Source organism: Lissotriton vulgaris, chromosome 7 (genome assembly GCF_964263255.1).
Source record: "Lissotriton vulgaris chromosome 7, aLisVul1.2, whole genome shotgun sequence".
Lineage (NCBI taxonomy): Eukaryota > Metazoa > Chordata > Amphibia > Caudata > Salamandridae > Lissotriton > Lissotriton vulgaris.
The window spans coordinates 476,498,342-476,511,640 of record NC_141695.1 but is presented as its reverse complement, the minus strand read 5'-3'; positions in this window follow the sequence as shown (position 1 = coordinate 476,511,640).

Here is a 13,299-nt window from a genome sequence, read left to right as displayed (position 1 = left end):
GTGGGGAACAAGAGGGTATGGTGGGAGTAGTAGTGCAGGTCTCCCACCCCCACACAGCCCTCCCAGGGACGATGGCTACCTACCTGTTAGATGAGGGTGTACCATACAATGGCTGCAAACTGCTTCTGGGTTGGTGTGCAGTGCTACATCCTGCTCAGGGGTAGGACGGGGCATGCTGGGAGTTGTAGTACTGTTTGCCTGGACACATACAACCCTGTAAATGCTGGCTACATTTGTGGTCATTCAGATGGAGTGAATGTTACATCTGTGAGACATGTGTTGGAGATTGTGGTGCATATGGATATACTTGGGCCTCAGAGATGTAGCTTTGTAATTGTGCTGGACAGTACATAGCTGTGTAATAGTCTACATTTGTTTGTACTTACCAGCCTGTACTCCCGCGGCTATTCCTGTGAGACTCTCTGGATGCAGTATGGCAAGCACCTTCTCCTACCATGCAGTGAATGTTTTTGGTGGTATGGGAGGGCCACCGCCTGTCCTCTGAGCCAGCTCACAGTTCTTGCTCCTTTTCTTTTTGACAACACTCTTCAGGTCATACCACCACTTCATGATTTCCTATCTGTTGCGCTGGGTGGTCCATACTGCATTGACAGTCTCAACTATCCTTACCCATATTTAATTTCTTGAGGTTACTGGTGTCTGTTGGACCATGTTAAATCTGGGGGTCTCTAGTTGGCAGAGTTAGGTACCAATGTCCAAATAGAGACCCTTGCTTCTAGTCAGGTAAGGGGGGTATACTCTTTAGATAACCTTTGCTAACCCCCTTAGTAGCTTGGCACGTACTTGTACCAACACTCACAGTAACACAGTGAAAACACCACAAATGGACTCCACACAAGTTTAGAAAAAAAAAGTATCTTTATCTAAACTACACAAGACCAAAACGACAAAAATCCAACATACACAGTTCAAGAATATGATTTTAAAAGAGTTCTAGGGTTTGTTTCAAAATAATACACAGTTTTGTCACATTTACCCCCAAAGTACCTGCTGATGTGACAAAAGTTCCAAATGGAAGCTGCAGCGTTGAAAAACAAGCAATGCGTAACTCCTGAGACCCTGGGGAGGCGATGCAACAGCCCTGCTGGACGAAGCGGACGTATTGTGACGAATCCGGTCTGTATGGGGAGGGATGCGATACCTTGTATGGATTCTGGTACGCAGGTTCGGTAGGAAGGAGGCACTACAGGTCCAGAGCAGGCACTGCCCAGAAAAGCTGTGAGTATGAGAAACAACCACCACTACAAAGGGTAAGCGCTACCTTTCCTCCCTACAGGTCTCTTAATACGAATGGCCAAACCCTTTTTCTCCCACAGGGTCAACCCCTCGCCACTTCTCAACCTTGGAGCAAAAACTGCTAAAACTAGCGTAAGAATCTGCTCTTGCGCCACCTCACAGATATGCACTATGTTTGTGAATACCGTGTTTTAGCCACTCCACTCCCGAACTATAAGTGCGAACTTCACCCTAATGGTATCACCCATACCATTACACAATAGCCACCCATAGTCAGCACCCCTTCGCTATAGTGTTGGCAATCTATGTAGATTAAGCCATACTACTTAGTGACTCTTTTTCCTCCTTGTATGTTTTGTCCTTGTCCATATATGTTAAATGTACAGGTGTTCTGAGAAGGGAATCCCCCTCTCACACATAGATAAACACTTTAGGGCGTGTAAACACATAGTCTGAATTACACACCCACTAGTTAAATCACATACACATTTTTTTTATATAGGTCCTGAAGAAAGCCAGCATATTCATAAGGCACTGGCTGAAACATGTTGACGAACCACTGGATGTAGGAGGTCGTAACTCGCTTCCAACATCCAACAGCCTTATTTTTAACCGCTGGCGGAGGTCCAGGTATTAAAGTTTAATTCACCCACGGGTACTGGGACCCCGCCAAGCCGTTTTAAATCACCCTCATAACACTCTTCACCGCACACTCAGCGACATACCTGCTCCGCTGTAATCAGGCGTCGAAGCACACCCGGGACACGCTAGGTGTCACTGGGTGGGCCCGATGATGAAGCATGCCACCAACTAGGTTGGTGGGTGAGGGCTTCATGAGCACACTCACCAGGTGCTCCTACCTCTTGATGAAACATACTTGAGTCAACAATAATAATTTTTGTTAACATCTTAAAACTGCTGTTAACTTCCTTATACATGAGCTAGTCTCTTTTTGATTAAACTATATATAACCCCGGGGATAAGGACTAGCTTTCTGGTCCTCTCTCTCTCTCTTGATACGCAATTACTTGTAATGTTCACAGGTTAAATGACCAGTGCAAAGCCCATCTAGATTTCTCTTACCAAACTCCGGCACCGCATTTATATCTACTACCTACAGTAGCTTCATCTCACTAGTGCCTCAAACCCCCAGCTCTGTACTAGATGACTCGCAAAAACACATGCAAAAGTTTATTCTAATTAAGCTTGCGGCTTCGCTGTTTTCATTTGAAAGGGCCTACAATGACACGCAAACACATCTATGTGTGACATGCAAGGCAGATAGGTTTTCTTGCATGACACACTCATAGGTCGACCTCTCAAGCTGGCTGCTGTGTTTGGGCCTAGTTTTGATTGCCTCACTTTTTTTCCAGTACTCTGGCCATGTATTTGCAATGTGGGGCCTGCAACAGTCTTCTGGGGGTGTGATTTTAATGTTTTGTTAGATCATTACCTAGACCGCTTCAATGGAACGAGGTGACAGCACCATGGTGCAGCCGCTCAACTGTGTCTCATAATGGAAGACCACTGGCTCCTTGACCAATGACTGAATGCACACCCTAGGGATAGCGAGGGAACATGCATAGGAACCACACATGGCTGAGGACCACTGAGAACCTCCCCAGGGCGCTTGCTGATAATGCACCGGTCCTTCATGAACTTGCTACCCCTGACATGTGAGATTGTACATATTCATGGCGTCTCCTACCTAATGGTTTCTGTGACCCGGTTTTCTGGGATGAGACCTGATCGAATGTTACAGAATATTTCTCCCATAGCTCACACTATATGTCTTCTGCATCCACTATCTGGGAGGCTTTTAAAGTCTATATTCCAAGTATGTGTATGGCTAAGCAGGCTGGTGTACTCAGGGCAATACGAACGCAACTTACTAAATTCGCATCTAATATTCGTGCCTTCAAGCTTAGATTCTTTACTTCAAGGGATGCAAGTATCCTTGCATCAATCAGGCAGAAACTTGCCAATATGAAGATAGGGCTATGTGGGATACATTCTTTCTCTGTAAGGAGGCAGTTGTCTGGCGACATGTGGAAGATGTTAGGTCAGGGCAGGTACTGGCCAAACTGTTGCAATGACCTTTGGCTACCAACCATAGTACAGAACTACTTCATGACCAGCAGGTTCCCCATTTGGACCCAGAGGAACTTAAGCACACTGCAGCGACTTTCGACACCTCCAAGATTGTGCATGACTCAAGTTTCTATATTCTATTCTACCCCTTTGACTCAAGAAATTCCATTGGCAGTATCTTGATGTCCACTTTTTGGCCGACGACATAGGACAGTTGACACAGGGCATACCCGCAGATAAGGCACCCAGACTGGATGGCCTGACAGTCACTTTTTAAAGAGTATGCCCAGATTCTTGCTTCCCACAATGACGAGGCTGTTGGGGAGTACAACGAGGCTCTGTAGCTGGGTCGCTGGCCCCCTCAAAGCGTTAGGCAGTGAATGTTACCATTCTGAAACCCAGATAACCTCCTAACCACTTTGACTCCTACCACCCTTTATCTATGATCAATGTTGACCATACAATCCTTGCCAAGTTACTCGTGATCCATTTGACCCCACTGCTGCCTGATATTGTCTGCCTGTGTAGCAGGGTTTCCGTTCTCCCACAGAACTGTGCACAGAGATCTAGAACCTGGGTGAGTCAGGGTGACCCAGAACTCACCTTTGTTTCAGAAATCCCCTTACCAAGCTAGCTACAGTGTCTCATCGGTAGTAAATACTTCCCAATGACTTAGACAATCCAGAACATGAACTTAGAATACCTCAGGTATCGTGGAACACATGAACACTCTTTCGTTATATAATCATTCCAAACCGAAACTGGGAGGCAGAGAACACACATGCAAGTTTGAAATGTTTATTTTTCAATGCAACATTCTCAAACGCAGTATCTTATATAATATCAATATACATATTATAAAAATCAGAGTTAGCAGCATAGTCACTAATCCATAATAAGCAAAAGGTGATAGCATGTTATGATGCAAAGATCTATATAATTCTGTATCACCTATATTTCGCGCACCCTAATTAGCATATTATATTATATCTAAGAAGGTCTCATCTGGGTTCTTAGCAGGGCGGACCCATACCTCTAATTCTCAGTAGGAGGAGATCACATCAACCGCTACCAGCTCTCAGCATGCGAAGCAGTGTGTTGTTTCATTCTCTGTAACTCTATCTTAAACCCACGTAGAGTCCAATCTTGGCAGCAACAGTATTTGTGTTATGACTAACGTGGTGCGAGGATCAGGCCTTCAACAACCTTGTGTTAGGTTATTCTTAGAGTGTGCAGTTCTCAGTGTGCAGACAGTTGTACCAAGTGTACCAAGCACGACTGATACCAAGGCAATAACATATTATTCTCAAATAAACCACATCTTTCGTCTAGGTTGAAAGCTACAATAACAATTAGGTGTCGTGTGTAAACCGAAGCAGAAAGAAAATATGGCGTTTAAACATTTAATAAGCACATGCTAACTTAACACAATATATAGAAACGTAGTAACCATATGACACCCCCCCAATGATCCGAGGACAGTCAAAAATGAAAAATCATAAGCCAATACTCTATGAGAGGCAGGACATGAAAGCAGAGTTCAATGATATTGAGCCAAGCTAAATATATGTAAATGTATGTAAAATTTAAAAATAAAATTCAGGTATGAATGCCTATAGTGGCCACACAAAATATAAAAAGTCGAACTTGAGGCCTACTCTCAGTTAATAGGCCCGGAACATCTGAAAAAATCGAATGTTCATATTGAAAAAGGCACCTTTCAGAATTACTAAAAAGTCACGTGCCATAATGATGGAAGTCTTCAAAGTCACTCATGGGTTGAATGAATATGCAAAATAGGTAGCTACAGCTTCCAACATGAAATCACTGTCATCATCCGAAAACAGTTCAGCCATCCAATTAAGCAATGGGAAAGAACATACGTGCTCCTCCAACACCGATTCCTCTAGCAACATCAGAGGACAACTCAGTGGGTTCTCGAGAACGCTCTGTGCCAGAAAGTCATGCGCCGCTGCGAATATGTCCCACTGACCCATTAGTCCATGCATCGCTGCCACAGCCATAACCCTTTCGCCAGAACAGACCAGCTCGTGAGCCACTACGGGGTTCATCAGCTGATCAAAGTTGACGTCAGGAGAAGTTGGTAAACAGAGACACAAATCAATGGCCCAGTCGAAATCACAGCTCAGGCAATGAAACACAGGCTGGACACATGTGAAATAGGAAAATCTGAAAGATAATCCAAAAGCTGTGCTTAAAGTCGCAAGCGGCAGGGAGCCATAGTAATCAAGCATCCGGTTGCGAAACTGCATCAGTAGGTGCTGAGCGTTTCCTTGCGCAGGATGGGCATCCATGTTTTATAAAGTAAAATATCACCAGAACGCCTGCAGCCAAAGCCAGCAAAACAGGAAATCCGCCAAACAGGCTAGCGAATATAGAATGAAAGAACGCAGGGATAATACCAAATACTTTTTCAAATGTAGTCACGAGACCACTGCTAACCATTTTAAAAAAATGAGCCAGGCTCGTTGTGGAGGAGGCATTGAAGATTTGATGAACCAGCTCGCAGAAATGAAACGGCAAATCAGTACTTAAAAGTGCCTGTACTTCCGTGCGTGTGTTTGCTATGTGAAGGACATACGTTTCGCGGGCAGGGCTCAGGGCCACCTGCTTTTGAGACAATAGGGCTCTTATACGGCCTAAACCATTGAACTCAGCTCTCAAGGTTGGTATTCTTGGCCAAATTAAAACATCTGAATTCCCATGCGTGGGTGGATATAACACATTCTTGCAGCAAACCACCCTTTCTGACACGGTAACCACATATGCGATACCGGCCTCTAACCCACAACAAAATTCGTTATTCAAAAGTAAATAACTACCGTGAACGTGGGAACTATTGCAGGAACTGGTGTCCCTTTCAAAACACAGGCCAAATTAGGTTTGTCCTGATTACAAGAACCATGCAACTGGATGTGTCTGCATATTAGTGAGCGGTCAGGTGACTGTGTACATTCTTCACCATTCAGATTCACTTCACTTCCCTCTTTTAGGCATCTATAAGTGTATGGTAAAGACCATGTCTCATGGAGAAAAGCACTGCCTAATGGTTCATATCGCCCAATGGCTATATATTTCATACAATTTGTAAATTTATACAAAGCAAAAGGTAAGGTAATAACACCATGGATAAGCCATGTAGCAGCGGTCACTTCAGCCACAGAAAAAGGCAAGGATTCTAATTTTTCAATGTGTAACATAGAAAATGTCGCATCTCTCATTGATAGCATGCGCTGTTTTTCAGTCAGATTAAATGGGGCAAATAGTGATGAGACGTTCATAAAATTCCAAGGCATTCGGCCATTCTTAAGAGTTTGTAGTGTCCAAGCAAACTGCATCACAGAACGTAATTGATTTTGACCATGATACAACACGGACACTTCATCATGTACAATGTCAACAGCAGAAGACACAATATTGTTTAACGTGTAAATCCGGGAAGAAAGCGTGTTAATACTGTTATCAACAACTGCAAGCACCTTTTCTAAATTTGCTTGATCAATAGCTCTCAGGCGTTTAGCAGCCTCAACTTGGGTAACTTTCCAAATTTCATTGTAAATCGCATACAGCCATCGTTTAGATCTACCCTTAGCTGGGCCTTTTATAAAATCGTTCAAATCCACATTATCATTCAATAGAGACAGATGTAGTTTAACTGCAGCTAATGTGGAATGTTGTAACCAATTCTGACACAGCTTCCCCACAGAATAAGTCGTGACAGTATAGTCTTCATCAAAACGGGGATCGAGTCTGACTTCTGTGAACCCCTCAGCCAAACCCAGAAAACGGCGTTGGCAAGAATCAGCACTCCTATGCCACACCAGCCAACCCTTGGAATCCAAACTGGAAATGTTAAAGGTCGAATTGTGTAAAAGAGTTTGCAACTCATGAATGGACAAATCAGTAAAATTACCCCAACCTGTATATTCCTCTAGATCTGGGACGGTCGCTGTATTTAATTTTTTAGAAGTAGCCAATCCAAAGCATGTTGTTTGGAAAATGGTTGAATTTAAAAACAACATGTGATGCGGGATGAGACATGCAAGGTGCAAAGCCTCAGTGCCTTGTACCTGCCAATCTTTGGTACCCCAAACCGATTTAAGGTCAATTGTTCCTTTCCAAAACTCGTAGCCATCTACAGCCAACTTGTCTAGAAAGGACGCCGAATACAGCATTTTTGTATCTGTAAGTTTAACTTTGGACATGGGCTTTTGTGTCATTTTAAAATAGAATGACTCGGGATTTGATTGATTAAAGTCTGTAAAATAGGTGTATTTTTTCAGAAACGTATTGGAGCTGCCACCGAATGGAGCAGGGCAGTGTTCCCATTGTGTATAATTCACAGCAACCCTCCTGCAATTTGTTTTATGTAAAAAATGATTACCATAGTGTTGAAAACAAAACAAATCTCCATAATTAATAGAATCTGTATACAGATCCTCAGCATCGAAGGCAGCATAATACTTCAAATCAGAGAATAATGCTTCTACGGCCTGAATATCCCAATCATCAGAACGTATATTTTGTTTAATCACATCTCCCATGTTTACTCTAAGCACATTTGGAACATTAATCACTTCAGTGGGCCCATGTATCTGAAACCTAACCGCATCCCACACAATCCCATCAAGGACAGGCCAAGCAGTAATGTTAACTGTATTTAAGTTTCGTTTCAGTCTGTGCGCTGAATGTGAAGAGGAAAGAGGGGCCAATGTTCCATTAAGGTACCGAATTCCTGTTCTTTCTTTAACGTAGTGTCCATCAATCAGACGGAAAAAATAAAACACAAAACCAATTGACATAAAAAGATAAAATGAAAATAGGATCAACCAAATGTATGTCCAAGGGGGAATTAAAAAATGTTTTTTAAACAACGTGGCATATCTTGCAATGTTTGAGGGTTTCTTTGAAAGTTCCGAAACAGAGTCAAAAGAGAATCTGGACTGGTTGGCCAAACGTGTCTGCAAATCAGGCATTGATAAATCAGCAGGATAGGTGTAGGTCAGCTCATCAATGTTAGTAACAGGAATAGTATTTAATAAAGGACTGGATATGGCAGGCATCTCGAGGGACACCTCCTGTTCTGCGCCAGATGTTATTGCTAGTACAGAGTGCCTCACCATGGAAGGACAGGATACAGCCGGTGTCATGCTATGAAGAATCGGCCACCCTGTGTGTCTTGACATTGTCAATAGAAATAAATCTGTTTTCCTTACGACCAGGAAGTGGTGGTAAAATGACTGTTCTTGTGCCCTTCACTCCAAGAACTCGAACCGGTGCTCGATATGAGGGACCAAACTCTTTCTTGTTATCGATCTTCTCTCGAACCAGTTCTCCAACTCGGGGTAGCCAGCCAACTACCGGGATCTGCAGCGCATCATCCGATGTGGAGGGCAAATGTTCCTTTGCAAGACTGTCTCTGGTCTTTTGTAGATTCTGTAAAACATTGCAATGTTCATCTACGTCAAAGGCCGTGGCCTGGGCCTTGGAGTCTAGCCCATCGAGGTCAGGTACATACATCTTGATACCAAAGAGCATTTCATATGGGGTCCGCCCACCCAGAGACCTTCTAGGGAGATTATTAAGCGCACGCTGCACGCCTATGAGGTGGGCTAACCAGTTTCACCAGTGCCTATAACTCGAGCTGTCAAAGATTGCTTTAAGTCGCGGTTCATTCGTTCAACTACACTGTTACCCTCAGGTCTGTAGGGACTCGAAAACTTGACTTGGACCCCCATCGAAACCATAGCATCCTTACACGCCTTAGAGGCGAAAGCCGGACCCTGATCCGAATGGAAAGTACCACAGGCAAAAATTCCCACAAAGACACGCAAATCCTTAATGACAGTACGTGAATCAGCGCTCCGATGCGACCAAACCCACACAAAGCGTGTGCATGAATCAACTGCTACTAAGATGTACTTATACGCAGTATCAGAAGAAAATGGACCGCAGTGATCCAAATAAACGCATCCAAGTGGTTTATTCGAGCTGTGCAACTGTGTCTGAGGCGGACGCGCAGCAGTTGAAGGCTTAATCTGCTGGCAAATGTCACATTGAAGGACATAATCGCAAGTCTGTTTGTACAGTCCCCGCCACCAGAACCTCTGTTGTAGCTGAGTTACAGTGGCTGAGACGCCCGCATGCGCAGACGCCACACCTCCATGAGCCGCTGTAACCAAAGCAGCCCTGCGATCCGAGTTGGGAACTAGACGTTCGCCAACTTCAGGGATTTTCACATAAGGAACCTTATCGGGACTAAGTGGTATGTGTATATAGAAGGGAACCCCGCAGGATATTTACTTCCCTTCTCTGTTGCAGCAACTGCTGCCAAGATGTCATCATCTATTTTGCTTTTGGATCTCGTGACTGCTGCAACTAAGTATTTCGATACTGCTGACTTCGCTGCTTCATCAGCAAGCGAATTGCCAACAGCGTGGACCCCCACGCGCTGATGACCGAGAGTATGAATCACAAACACGAGTGGCAACTTCTCTTTAAGTTCCGCCACTCGGACCCAGATCGTTTTATGTTTTATTGTGCTACCTTTGGAGTCACGAAATTCATTTTGAATCCAAAAGAACAAGTTTTCATTGTAAGACTGGACACAGTAGTAAGAGTCACTTACGATCAAAGTCGTCACACTAGGATCTGCGTACTCCAATGCAAGCATCAGAGCACGAAGCTCTGCTAATTGTGCGGTGCAGTCCCCAAGCGTCTGCGTATGCACGACACTGGACTTGAACTCATCGTTCACCATGGCACCGACCACAATGGCGCAAGCGGAAACGTAGGCATGTTTAGAGCCATGCGCAACCTGCGCCGAACCATCAGTGTAAATGATGCAATGGAAGTCCTCCAACGGCCGCATTGCTAAAGGAGCAGGATGAACAAACTCATACTGTAAATACTCCTGCGACCGTAACGTGGCGTCAAAAATGAACGTGACATCCTGGGACGTCAAGGATGCAGCCCACTGAATACACCGAGGGTGCAAAGCTTTGGAATTAGGTACACTGGCTTTTGTAACCGCCTCTAAGGCAGGACACGGGGTAACAACCAACATGCGTTTTCCTTGTGACAGGGCACGTTTTTTAAGAATCGCCATCTGCACAGCCGTTAAAACTTTTTCTACAGTGGAAAATCGCAGTTCTGCCGAAGTGTACAAGTGTGACTTGTAAGCAATAGGTACCGTATCTCCTTCATTAAAAGTCAGGTACGTGAAACCCACCGCCCCAGGGATAATCCTTATCACCAGGTTGGTTTGGTTATCACGAGTCTGTAAGTATTCAGAAGCAAGCAAATCAGCCTGCAAAGACTGCAGAATGGCCGAATGCTCAGGCAGCCAGCATGATTTGGTAAAAGATGGTTGTATCAAAGCATACAAAGGCTTGATATGCTGGGCATATTCCGGAATGTAAGTCCTCCCGAAATTCAAAAATCCCAGCAAAGACTGTAATTTTTTCAGTGTTGTCGGAGAGCGCAATTGTGCGCATTTCTCCAGGAAGTGAGGTGCTAAACCCTTCCCTTCGTTGTTAAGCTCGTAACCTAGAAACAACACTGTGTACTCTGCAATGTGCGACTTTGCAAAGTTAAACTTGTAACCAATGTCTGCAAAGTTACAAATTATGCTATTTACTCGACACAGATGCTCCCAAAGATCGTCGTCTGTGAGATAGATGTCATCCACATACGAACAAGCAACCGGGTCGAAGCTCTCCAGAAGAGAGACAATGCGGGCGGAGAACACTCCAGGACTGTTCTTATAGCCCATTGGAAGACGCCGAAACATTTTTTGCACACCGCCGCATGTAAAACTGGTCCATTGGGAACTTAGACCGTCTAATCTATGGGCATAAAAACCATTGGAAATGTCAAGCGTGGTTTTGAACCGTTTACGCTCAAGACTATTCACTAACGCAGAGCCATGAGTATTCTGTACTGCGCAGTTACGGCAATGCGAGTTCAAATGCCTATAATCCAAAACCAAACGATATGAGCTGTCCGGCTTGTTTACAGTAAAAAGTGGGTTATTCATCGGTGACACACACGTTTCAATTACACCTTGATATTCCAATTGTTCAAGGATAGCCGCGACTGAAGCTTTGGCTTCACGTCGTATGGGATATTGAGGTTGAGGTTGTGGTTGAGACCGTAAAGGAATCTCGTGGCTAGGCGACAATTTATCCCAGCCACACTGATTACGGTACACAGCCGGCGCAAGTGCCAGAGCCCACTCTTCTGCAAAATGCAGCGCTTCCACTCTCGGTACAGTGTGCGCGAAACTGGGTAGGATTACCTCCTCCCCTCGCGGAGCTGCGAGAACAAAAGGTGGGGGCCAGTCAGCCTCCGAAAGCAAAATGTCATATGTAGACGAGAGATTTTCCCAAAATACCCCTTTTACAGTTCGCTGTATGTCACCTTCAATTAACAGGACAATTTCAAAAAGTCGTTCAGGGGAGCAACATGCGTGTCAGCAGTTTCAATCACAACATAAGAATCAGTCGCTGTCACCTTCAACAGTGGACGGAGGGCCTCTCTCACTATGGTAATCTCTGCTGCACTGTCCAGCAAGGTCAGAGCCCACGTCAGATTCCGAAGCCGCGTTCTCACTATCTGGGGCATAACGATGCGCTGTCAGGGCGGCGACTTTCTTCGTGGCAAACTGTGGTCTCTTGGGCGTAGAGCCTTCCTGCTGCTCTCCACCGTTTCGCGGGCGGGGCTGACCACGTCCTTGCTGGCCACCCCTGCCCCTGCCGCCCCCTCCACCACCGGTTGACGGAGCCGATGAGTCCTGAAAGGAACGAGGAGAGCGTTGGTCAGAAGCCTGAAACCTCTCAGGCGATTTAATCATCGCGCGGTCGCGCAAATCATAAACACGATCCGACTGCGCAGGCAACGGAGACGCAGGAGCAGAAACCTGTGTTTGTTGTTGTTGTTGCTTACCCTGATTCTGCTTTTTAGGCCAATTTTGCTTCTTGGACTTTTGTTGACCACTAGTTTCCGAAGTTTGATCCTGGGGCTGTTTCTTCTCCTTATCAGGAAAAGCTTTAACCCCCATCGCATTGCGGCCAACCATTTTGTAAGCAGCTACAATTATCCTTGCCAACCGTCGGGTCGTTCGGCCTCGGGAACCAACGCCAACGCGTTAGCAACTTGAAAGTTCACTGCATCCCCCTTGACATTTGCAAGGATCAGATCGCAAACTACATCAAAGGAGCCACACAGGCGCATACCCAATTCAACAGCCGACTCCGGTCCGTGTTCGTCTTGAACACGTTTAAGGACCCCACCTAGATTGGTCACAGACGGGGAGCCATAGCACCTCGAATAGACCGCTGCAAAAGTCTTGCCCCAGGTCCCACAGTCAACAAGTTCAGGAGCCAAATCCTTCGGCAAACTTAGTGTAAGAATCCGGGGTTTATCACCCGGACTCGTGTTGGGAAACACAGCTTCCAGCTGGCCGAATTTCTCAGCAAGCCAGAAAGGAAAATCATCCTTTTATTGGGGCTTTTTACCGATCACGGATTTAACCATGACCGGATTGATTTTCAGACCAGCATGTTCTGCCCTAAGCTGTGCGCCCCGTGGGGCAGCGTCTTGAACATTACGGCTAGTGTAATGAACAAGCGCTCTAATCACTGCCACTGCGACTTCATGAAGCCGCCGCAGATCAGCCACGTTACAAGTGGCGCGTTGAGGGTGAGGAGTGAACCCAGCCAAAGCGGGCCAAGGTGTGCCCGGAATGGACAAAGGACCTAACCTCGAAGCCGATAATGAGTGTGGTAGGGCGCCACCAAACCAAACTCCATGCTGCCATGCATCTATAGGTACTTCCAGTGCTCTGTACGGAGCATACGCAGCCGGTACAGCTGTAGCAGTGTATGTATGGAACACTCCAGAATTTGCGTCCACCGGCGGAAACGTCAC